The 12,451-nt window shown below is 37.5% G+C and overlaps 1 long non-coding RNA gene across 1 annotated transcript; it reads right to left on the reverse strand.

The window, feature by feature from the left end:
- Positions 1-6,995: 6,995 nt before the first annotated feature.
- Positions 6,996-10,365, reverse strand: LOC127875101 (uncharacterized). The gene is made up of 2 exons (XR_008047271.1): positions 9,975-10,365; positions 6,996-7,404 (listed from the first exon to the last, which is right to left on the reverse strand). It is a non-coding gene; the product is annotated as an uncharacterized LOC127875101 (long non-coding RNA).
- Between the last annotated feature and the right edge of the window lie 2,086 nt (positions 10,366-12,451).

Below are 12,451 nucleotides of genomic sequence, written 5' to 3' on the forward strand. Positions count from 1 at the left end.
ACGGCATTGGGCATTTGTTTAACACCGTATGCAAACGACTGGGTGGGGTAACGACGAAGCAATACTACCAACTGACAAACCATCTTAAAATTGTGATCCGAATTCAACAGTCACCTGTGGACAACGGTCACTTTGGTCATTTCCCTTGACTGACCGCTGAATTCAGGTTTGACTGTATATTGAAATCAGTGTAATAAACACCAGAACATTGATATCTAACAAAATAAGTGAATTAAAATATATATTCGTCAAGAAATACGCAATCAAGGGTCTGGCATTATTAAATTATCAGTCTTACATTTGCTATTTGATGTAATAGAAGTTCTCAACAGTGTTAAATTATACAGATTTTTGTTTTCAGTTATGACTTTGTAATATGCCTTATGTTGTATTTTAGCCTGTATATTTCATAATAGCTGTTAATAAAGAAAAAAAGAGATCTAAAAATAAGCATTTTTCAAATAAACAAGAGCTGTGTTTGTGAAACACATTGACCCCTCCGGTGAAACCGGTAGGGGACTAATTAATACAAATTCACAGCTTTGCCAACTCTTGCCTGAAATGGTATAAAACAAGAACGTAAAAGCAGAAAACATTTTGCTTCCTTAATAGTACGATCCTGTTTGGAATGCTGATGAGTGAATCAATTACTTTCTACCCTTATACATGGTTATTAACCCAATTACACGAATGTAATGGTCCATTTCCCTCAGGCATGAATCTTTAAGGTTTTATGGCCTTAATCCCTTTGTAAAAATCCATGATCGAAGTGTCACAAGATAAACAGGGCCAAAGTCAGTAGAAGAGCGCGGTAAAATATACTGTCAAAAAATTAAGAGACATTTATTATGAACGAAATCTCGAATGTCCAAATATTAAGAGTCACGAAAAATAATTATTTTTGCTAAAAAAAAGAGTGTGTCCGAAAACTTAGGGTCCGAAAACTTAGAGTAATTACGGTACTAATAAAAGGGCACTTATGAGGACATGGCTTTGTAATTTATCAGTATTAAAGGAAATCTTGAAAAACAGATAATGTGGCCATCAAGTAAGTTGAGGGTGTGTAACATCTGACCTACCATAATTACTACAAGTTTTTAGACAGTTAAAAATAAATCAATCTTTTGTATCCAAAAATTATATATTTTATTAATACAGGTGTTTGAAAATTTTGAGACAATAAAAATATTGCATTGACCGTCAGGTACGGGCATTGGATGTCTTCCTGAGGCTAGTTGTGGAGAAAGGCAGCACCCTGTGGTGGATGTGGTGAGATTTACTCAGTTAATTGCGCCTCATTCTGTGAAAACTGGACTAAATGCATGTGCACAAGTTCCTTCCCAGATTAACCTGTCCAGTCCAAACTGGCTTATTAGGGACACATTTTCCACTTTTATGGTATTTTGGGTCAAAAGGACGTCTCTACTCTGTGACAATCCAGTAGTCTCTGATTAGCCTATGCATAATGCACATGCATTAAGCCCAGTTTTCACAATATTAGACTTAATTGTAAGCTATTGGAAAAATTACGTCATTTGACTAAAATTGGGAATTTGGTGTTTTTGTTGTCGCTTAATTGGTGATTTTTTAAATAGAAAAAAAATATGATTTTTTCCATTGGGAATGAGTCCCTTTACCGGACCCTGAATTTGAATTTTAAAAACTCTGAAAGGATTAAAAAGGCATATTTAATACAAGTAAATTAAAGGTGTGTGATATTAAACCTACCCAAGCTTTTCTTAGGTTAGCCTGTTTAACAATACTAAGTGCAGATGATGTAACTTACAACTTCCCTTACTTGAATCACAGGTTAGAAGAGAAATGCTGTCAAAAATATTTCTGAGAAAATGCCACACATGTTATATGGCTAGTAAGTAAAAATATCTTACATGAAAATTTTAATTTTTATCGTACAAACAAATACATTAGGACTGCGAGAAGAGTTTAAAAATGTTTTTTTCTGCCGTAAACAGCCAGCATAGCTCAGAACCAGCCTGCACATTCGCGCAGTCTGGTCAGGAGCTACCCTGTCTACTAAAGAGACAGTGTAAGCACTGTGTACTCACCTAAAGTATGTGTACTGCAAGCTGCCATCGCGTGCAAACCTTGCGTTCTCGTTCACTATGAACAGGGTGGTGGTGTTGAGCTCATCTTCACTGACGGCCCCATCAACATGGTCAGTGTGGCAGGGCTTCTTCTTCCGAACCTGTTCAATAAAAGCCTTGTTCTGAGAAAACTGAGCTTATTGCATGAGGGTTCGGTGTGGTCCGAGATAATAAGGGACAACAATTTCCACCTTAACTGGAATTTTGTATAGAAAGACTTCATATAAACCAAAAAATCCATTAAAGGGGAACGTGGCGTCCCTAATTAACCTGTGTGGATTGCACAGGCTATTCTTGTATGACACCTAACACACAAGCCTAAAGCCCAGTTTTCTGAGATAGAGGTTTGTTTATTTAGCTCGAATTTGTTGTTGTTTTCAACAGCATTTCAATCATATCCCAGCTGTCACTTTTCCAGCTCACTATTTTCCTGGGTCATCTGGGTGCCAGTACAAAGTGCAGATTCTGAATCTATTAATTAACAACTGTAATGGTTGAATAAGGGGTAGGAAGAGAATGGTTATAGAAAATATTTCATGACCAATGCCTTGACAATTTATACGGCCAGGCCGGGGATCAAACCTGCGATACGCAGACCTAGCTGGCTCAGTTGGATAGTTTATGAAAATTAACATACAGGGAAATATGGCATGGTGACATGAAACTTCAGATTAAAAGCATACTGGTTCACACTAATGAACCTTACACAACAGAACACAGTACCAAACAAGAGTGCCAAACTGTCACAAGATACAACCATTTGAAGGTTTTGGACAACTTGATAACTTTACCATGACCCACCCATATTTGAACTTAAACTACATATCATCTATACACAAACTTCTGACCAAATTTGGTGAAGATGGGTTGAAAACTACTTCAACAAGATATCGTCGGAGACAGGTGATGCTTCCCAAAGTTTTTTTGTCACAATATTGCACTATATATTCAGATAAAAGGAAACGCCTTGAGGGGCATAACTTTAGACAGAATAATACAATGGATGGTTTCGCAACTTATCAATTTCAAAGGGCCATAACTCTCTTAATAAATCATCTAACCAGAACCCACTAATAACACGCGCATCTCCTCGAGGTAGTTAAGCTTCCCATAAAGCTTCATTGAAGTCCAGTCAGTAGTTGGGGAAAAATAGCCCTGACAAGAATTGCACTATATGTACAGTTAATAGAAAATTTCAAAGGGCCAAAACTCTGTGAAAAATAATCCGACCAGAACCGGCTGATAATATGCACATCTCCTGTTGGTAGTGAAGATTCCTATTAAGTTTTATTGAATTCCCGTGATAAGTTGCTGAGAAATAGCTCGGACAAGAATTGCACTATATATACAATGGAAAATTTCAAAGGGCCATAACTCTGTAAAAAGCATCCAACCATAACCGGCTGATAATATGCACATCTCCTGTTGGTAGTGAAGATTCCCATAAAGTTTCAAGGTATTCCCGTAATAAGTTGATGAGAAATAGCTCGGACAAGAATTGCACTATATGTACAATGGAACATACCAAAGGGCCAAAAACTCTGTGAAAAATCATCCGACCAGAACCGGCTGATAATATGCACATCTCCTCTTGGTAGTGAAGCTTCCCATAAAGTTTCATTGAATTCCGGTCATAAGTTGCTGAGAAATAGCCCGGACAAGAATTGCACTATATATACAGTTAATGGAAAATTTCAAAGGGCCATAACTCTGTGAAAAATCGTCGGACCAGAACCCGCTGATAATATGCATATCTCCTCTTGGTAGTGAAGCTTTCCATAAAGTTTCATTGAATTCCGGTCATTAGTTGCTGATAAATAGCCCGGACAAAAAGTGCAAGGACGGACACACGGACGGACGGGCGGAAGGATGGAGTGACGGAAGGACGGACGGACAGACGAAGCGGCGACTATATGCTCCCCCCAAAATAAATTTTTGGGGAGCATAATAAGAGAGCGGACACAATACCTAATGCTTGAAATGCACTAAGTGACCTCGTGACCTAGTTTTTGACCCAGCATGACACATATTTGAACTTAACCTAGATATCATTTAAACACAACTTCTGACCAAATTTGGTAAAAAATCGGATGAAAACTTCTTCAATTAGAGAGCATACACAATGCTAAATCCTTGAAATGCACAAATTGACCTCGTGACCTACTTTTTGAACCGGCAAGAACCATATTCGAACTTGATCTAGATACGTAGGCTTTAACAGGCCTAAAATCGCCTTCTTCGGACCGAAAACACCCGCATGTGAAAATATTATATTAAATGGCCAAATGGACAGATAATCCAGTCAAACTTAATACATTGGTGCAATATGAATAGGAAGAAAATAATATGCAAGAAAAACACATTTTAATCAGAATTTATTTCTCCTTTAGGTTACAATATACTAAATCTTTTTGGAGTGCAATGCTATACTCTCTAAAAACATGAACATCATTTATTTGAAAACACGGTTCCTTGTTACTTGCCATGACTTAATTTAAGAATATTTCTGTGAGCATGTGGCAGGGAAAACATTGTTGTTTACTAGAAATTCACTCTTTTATCTGAAGATTGGAGACTATATAAGACTTTGACAGATGGCGGGAAACCCTCATGAACTGGATAGAAGCCGGTAAATAGATGGCGGTAAAACAACGACTTTTGATTCGTGACGAGTTCTTTCTTGGACACCGCGTGACCTATCATTTTTATTGCTTAAATCAATTTGGCTTGAAATGCTCTTCGAGAAAAGGTAGGGTTATGAAGGTATCTATGCGCAAAAGTCTGACTTTATTTTTTGTTGAAGTTATTGCTTTTACATTGAATTTGTGTAGGAAATCTTTTGGTATATTGTGACCTAAACTAAATTTAGGTAAAAATGAAATATCATCTGCAAGTGCAAAATATGACTGGGAAAGCTGATTTTTGGTCATTTCTTAGCAAAAGAGAAGAAAATAAGTGCAATAAATGCATGAATTCAGATTATTTGACCTGAAATAGTTGTTTTTCAAGTGAACCTCCACCCTTACATAGCCGAATAAGGGCAAAATTTGCTTTCCGGCTTAAATTAAAAGGCATATTGGTTGACCTGTAGTGTTAATGTGCTACATGAAGTCAGAATTCAAAGCCAAGGACTTCATGATACAGTAACGCATCAATAGCTTGTGCGTAAAGCATGAACATTCGAACAGAGCCCCATTTCACCGACATGGAATGGCAGACATTTTTACAGTATGGACAGTGCAGCAGATGTAGTTCAATCATGAATATAACAAGCTTAATCACTTCATATTATTCTTAGAAATACACTTAAAATACATAAATGCATATTTGTTTTTCATTTTATATCTATTTCTATTAGGTATATTGACTTTTTCAGGTAGAGGAATGTCTGCGACTAAGCCGAAGGCCACTGGATAAGGGTTGTTGATGGCAAAACAGGTAATACTACTAAATTATTATCATGTACACAAGCAAATAAGCATATTCATGAGGCTTAAGGTGTGAAACAATGTCATAATCAGGTTTGTGGTCACTCAAACCCTTGCCGTCGTGCAATTCCCCATGCAGTTTGTATCGATAGTTCCGCGTCCTTACACGCAAAGCTTGTGCTTTGTTGTCAGTGGAAGTTGGCACTGAACGGGTTTATCCTTGTTCCTGAGCATGCATGCAGTACAGCTGAGTTGATATGCTTCTTGTAACCCGACAATAAGCTAGTGTTTGGTATTGTTTTCTCACAATATGCTTACAGTCATGGTTCCGGCTTGAAAGGATGTCGCGTCCGAGTTAAACATAGGATTGTTGTAGCAAGCGTCCCCTTCATCATTTACCTTAGAGGGATCTTTTTGCTTTAATGTGTCACTTTCAGCAACCAGTTTTGTTTTCTATTTGGTGCATTCTTGTCTCATTCATTGGTTTAAGGGAAGTATTGAACCTATTCACTTGTCTTTGCATACAAAGGTGACATGGATCAATATTTGTTGTGTTGAGAATTCTGCGGGAAGCTGTGTGCCTAGAAGAAGAAGCCTGCATTGCTCTTAGCTGCCTTTCTGCCCCTGATACTACATGGAACCTCATTACTAAGCTTATAATGCTTGCCTACATAATTATATGTATCTTGTTCATTTTAACCTTGCCTTCCAGTCTAACCCCCCCCCCCAAAAAAAAAATGAGCATTTGTTTTCATTGGATCGGTTAGGAACTCCCATTTTGACCAGATTGCCACCATAAAATTAGTGAAAAGTACTTATTTTAAGCCCAAAATATGAAATTTTGAATTCTCTTGAACCTCTTAATGAGAGCTGGCTGTGCATATTGACCTTCTGCTGCACTTGAAAGGCATCCATGGCATTATATGCTAGAATATATCATTGGTGGCTGGTAAATAAATGGGCTCCGAGCGACAAGGCGCTTTAAAGATTTCACACTTTCTTTGGTGCGAAACAACAAGTTATTTGAAGTTTATTGATTTCTACACTTCAAAGTATCTTTGATCTTTTATTTTGACTAATTTGTTTATTTTCTTGGATGAAATTGGATTTTTTCGGCTTTGAAATTGACATGTTTGGGGTGATTAAAAAAACACACACAAAAAAGACATTATCAAAAATGCTTAGAGTGAAAATATCTAGCAAAGTCATTCTTTCCCCACCCCGCATAAGCCCCACGTGCCTGTCCATTTGGTTTGTTTTGGTATTTTGTTGCAGATATTGAACACAACAGCTTTAGATCTTAAAGGGACATTGAGGCGTAAACAGGCCTAAAATCGCCTTCTTCGGACCGAAAAAACCCGCATGTGAAAATATGATATAAAAGGCCAAATGGACAGATAATCCAGCCAAACTTAATATATTGGTGCAATATGAATAGGAAGATAATAATATGCAAGAAAAACACATTTTAATGAAAATTTATTTCTTCTTTAGGTTACAATATACTAAATCTTTTTGAAGTACAATGCTATACTCTCTAAAAACATGAACATCATTTATTTGAAGACACGGTTCTCTGTAGGGTCACTTGCCATGACTTAATTTTAGAATATTTCTGTGAGCATGTTGAACTCTTCTCTTCCTTGAGCGGTGGGAGCAGTCGCTCGGTGGTCACCACGGTTTCTGTGGAACGCATGCGTGCAGTGTAAGGCGCGAAGGACACGCTCTCATGGCTGCCGCGCAGGTTTGAAAGGTCCGAGGGCGGTACACGGAGCTGGCGCCGGAATGCAATCATCAACAAGAGGGTGTCATCATCCGGACTGGAGGCCATAGAGGTCTTCCTGAGGGTATTAGGCGTGAGAGGCAGAGCCCTGGGGGAAACATGTAAAAACTTACCGTAATAAGTCTATGTTTTCGGACACTTTAAAATAATTGTGTTTTTTTTTTCGTATCCGAAAATTTAAATACGAAAAATATTCAAAAATTACAGGTGTCCGAAAATTAAGAGACAAAAATTAAGGTGTCCGAAAATCATAATTATATTGAAATAAACGCAAAAAATCAATGTATAATAATTTTCTTGTGATTCAATCTTTTTCTGCCTAAAAAAACAAGACAATTGTCAAGCAATATAAGTCCCCTACCGGCTCCACCATTGTCAGAAATTCCAGATTTTTTTAAATATATATTTTTTGCCATAGCAACCAAATTTTTTTAATAAGGAACAAAATGAAATGACGTTTATAATGTCCATATTGCCATCTATCCATGTTTTAAGTTTCACGGAAAAATATTAAGAACATTAAAAGTTATTGCAGGATTCAGAAAACCACCATTTTGAGCAGTATTTCTAGTCTATTTGTTGCCATAGCAACCAAAATGTTTGACATCGGAACGAAATGAAGTGACGTGCATAATGTCCATATTGCAATCTATCCATGTTTCAAGAAACATGAAAAAATATTAGGAACTTTAAAAGTTATCGCAGGATCCAGAAAACCACCATTTTCAGCAGTATGTCTAGTCTATTTGTTGCCATAGCAACCAGAATTTTTTACGTCGGAACGAAATGAAATGACGTGCATAAAATCCATATTGCCATCTATCCATGTTTCAAGTTTCATGAAAAAAAAAGAACTTAAAAAGTTATCTCAGGATCCAGAAAACCACCATTTTCAGCAGTATTTCTAGTCTATGTGTTGCCATAGCAACCATAATTTTTGACGTAGGAACGAAATGAAATGACATGCATAATGTCCATATTGCCATCTATTCATGTTCCAAGTTTCATGAAAAAATATTAAGAACGTTTAAAGTTATCGCAGGATCCAGAAAAGTGTGACGGACGGACGGACGGAGACAAAACCATAAGTCCCCTCCGGTGAAACCGGTAGGGGACTAATTAATACAAATTCACAGCTTTGCCAACTCTTGCCTGAAATGGTATAAAACAAAAAGGTAAAAGCAGAAAACATTCTGCTTCCTTAATAGTACGATCCTGTTTCGAATGCTGATGAGCGAATCAATTACTTTCTACCCTTATACATGGTTATTAACCCAATTACATGAATGTAATGGTCCATTTCCCTAAGGCATGAATCTTCAAGGTTTTATGGCCTTAATGCCTTTGTAAAAATCCATGATCGAAGTGTCACAAAATAAACAGGGCCAAAGTCAGTAGAAGAGCGCGGTAAAATATACTATCAAAAAATTAAGAGACATTTATTATGAACGAAATCTCGAATGTCCAAAAATAAGAGTCACGAAAAATAATTATTTTGCTAAAAAAAAAAGTGTGTCCGAAAATTAGGGTCCGAAAACTTAGAGTAATTACGGTACTTATAAAATGGCACTTATGAGGACATGGCTTTGTAATTTATCAGTATTAAAGGAAATCTTGAAAAACAGATAATGTGGCCATCAAGTAAGTTGAGGGTGTGTTACATCTGACCTACCATAATTACTACAAGTTTTCAGACAGTTAAACATAAATTAATCTTTTGTATCCAAAAATTATATATTTTAAAAATACAGGTGTTTGAAAATTTTGAGACAATAAAAATATTGCATTGACCGTCAGGTACGGGCCTTGGAGGTCTTCCTGAGGCTAGTTGTGGAGAAAGGCAGCACCCTGTGTTGGATGTGGTGAGATTTACTCAGTTAATTGCGCCTCATTCTGTGAAAACTTGACTAAATGCAAGTGCACAAGTTCCTTCCTAGATTAACCTGTCCAGTCCAAACTGGCTTATTAGGGACACATTTTCCACTTTTATGGTATTTTGGTCAAAAGGACGTCTCTACTCTGTGACAATCCAGTAGTCTCTGATTAGCCTATGCATAATGCACATGCATTAAGCCCAGTTTTCACAATATTAGACTTAATTGTAAGCTATTGGAAAAATTTCGTCATTTGACTAAAATTGGGAATTTGGTGTTTTTGTTGTTGCTTAATTGGTGATTTTTTAAATAGAAAAAAATATATGACTTTTTCCATTGGGAATGAGTCCCTTTACCGACCCTGAATTTGAATTTTAAAAAATCTGAAAGGATTAAAAAGGCATATTTAATACAAGTAAATTAAAGGTGTGTGATATTAAACCTACCCAAGCTTTTCATAGGTTAGCCTGTTTAACAACACTAAGTGCAGATGATGTAACTTACAACTTCCCTTACTTGAATCACAGGTTAGAAGAGAAATGTTGTCAAAAATATTTCTGAGAAAATGCCACACATGTTATATGGCTAGTAAGTAAAAATATCTTACATGAAAATTTTAATTTTTATCGTACAAACAAAAACATTAGGACTGCGAGAAGAGTTTAAAAATGTTTGTTTCTGCCGTAAACAACCAGTATAGCTAAGAACCAGCCTGCACATTCGCGCAGTCTGGTCAGGAGCTACCCTGTCTACTAAAGAGACAGTGTAAGCATTGTGTACTCACCTAAAGTATGTGTACTGCAAGCTATCATCGCGTGCAAACCTGGCGTTCTCGTTCACTGTGAACAGGGTGGTGGTGTTGAGCTCATCTTCACTGACGGCCCCATCAACATGGTCAGTGTGGCAAGGCTTCTTCTTCCGAACCTGTTCAATAAAAGCCTTGTTCTGAGAAAACTGGGCTTATTGCATGAGGGTTCGGTGTGGTCTGAGATAATAAGGGACAACAATTTCCACCTTAACTGGATTTTTGTTAAGAAAGACTTCCTATAAACCAAAAATTCCATTAAAGGGGAAAGTGGCGTCCCTAATTAGCCTGTGTGGATTGCACAGGCTATTCTTGTATGTATGACACCTAACACACAAGCCTAAAGCCCAGTTTTCTGAGATAGATGTTTGTTTATTTAGCTCGAATTTGTTGTTGTTTTCAACAGCATTTCAATCATATCCCAGCTGTCACTTTTCGAGCTCACTATTTTCCTTGGTCATCTGGGTGCCAGTACAAAGTGCAGATTCTGAATCTATTAATTAACAACTGTAATGGTTGAATAAGGGGTAGGAAGAGAATGGTTATAGAAAATATTTCATGACCAATGTGTTGACAAGTTATACGGCCAGGCCGGGGATCAAACCTGCGATACGCAGACCTAGCTGGCTCAGTTGGATAGTTTATGAAAATTAACATACAGGGAAATATGGCATGGTGACATGAACCTTCAGATTAAAAGCATACTGGTTCACACTAATGAACCTTACACAACAGAACACAGTACCAAACAAGAGTGCCAAACTGTCACAAGATACAACCATTTGCAGGTTTTGGACAACTTGATAACTTTACCATGACCCACCCATATTTGAACTTAAACTACATATCATCTATACACAAACTTCTGACCAAATTTGGTGAAGATGGGATGAAAACTACTTCAACAAGATATCGTCGGAGACAGGTGATGCTTTCCAAAGGTTTTTTGTCACAATATTGCACTTTATATTCAGATAAAAGAAAACGCCTTGAGGGGCATAACTTTGGACAGAATAATACGATGGATGGTTTAGCAACTTATCAATTTCAAAGGGCCATAACTCTCTTAATAAATCATCTAACCAGAACCCACTAATAACACGCGCATCTCCTCGAGGTAGTTAAGCTTCCCATAAAGCTTCATTGAAGTCCAGTCAGTAGTTGGGGAAAAATAGCCCTGACAAGAATCGCACTATATGTACAGTTTATAGAAAATTTCAAAGGGCCAAAAACTCTGTGAAAAATAATCCGACTAGAACCGGCTGATAATATGCACATCTCCTGTTGGTAGTGAAGATTCCTATTAAGTTTTATTGAATTCCCGTGATAAGTTGCTGAGAAATAGCTCGGACAAGAATTGCACTATATGTACAATGGAAAATTTCAAAGGGCCATAACTCTGTGAAAAGCATCCAACCATAACCGGCTGATAATATGCACATCTCCTGTTGGTAGTGAAGATTCCCATTAAGTTTCATTGAATTCCCGTAATAAGTTGATGAGAAATAGCTCGGATAAGAATTCACTATATGTTCAATAGAACATACCAAAGGGTCATAACTCTGTGAAAAATCATCCGACCAGAACCGGCAGATAATATGCACATCTCCTCTTGGTAGTGAAGCTTCCCATAAAGTTTCATTGAATTCCGGTCATAAGTTGCTGAGAAATAGCCCGGACAAGAATTGCACTATATGTACAGTTAATGGAAAATGTCAAAGGGCCATAACTCTGTAACAAAATCATCCGACCAGAAATGGCTGATAATATGCACATCTCCTCTTGGTAGTGAAGCTTCCCATAAAGTTTCATTGAATTCCGGTCATTAGTTGCTGAGAAATAGCCCGTACATGAATTGCACTATATATACAGTTAATGGAAAATTTCAAAGGGCCATAACTCTGTGAAAAATCGTCGGACCAGAACCCGCTGATAATATGCATATCTCCTCTTGGTAGTGAAGCTTCCCATAAAGTTTCATTGAATTCCGGTCATTAGTTGCTGATAAATAGCCCGGACAAAAAGTGCACGGACGGACACACGGACGGACGGGCGGAAGGATGGACTGACGGACGGACGGACAGACGAAGCGGCGACTATATGCTCCCCCCAAAATAAATTTTGGGGGAGCATCATAAGAGAGCGGACACCATACCTAATGCTTGAAATGCACTAAGTGACCTCGTGACCTAGTTTTTTACCCAGAATGACACATATTTGAACTTAACATAGATATCATTTAAACAAAACTTCTGACCAAATTTGGTAAAAAATCGGATGAAAACTTCTTCAATAAGAGAGCATACACAATGCTAAATCCTTGAAATGCACAAATTGACCTCGTTACCTAGTTTTTGAACCGGCAAGAACCATATTCCAACTTGATCTAGATACGTAGGCTTTAACAGGCCTAAAATCGCCTTCTTCGGACCGAAAACACCCGCATGTGAAAATAT

Source organism: Dreissena polymorpha, chromosome 3 (assembly GCF_020536995.1).
Source record: "Dreissena polymorpha isolate Duluth1 chromosome 3, UMN_Dpol_1.0, whole genome shotgun sequence".
Lineage (NCBI taxonomy): Eukaryota > Metazoa > Mollusca > Bivalvia > Myida > Dreissenidae > Dreissena > Dreissena polymorpha.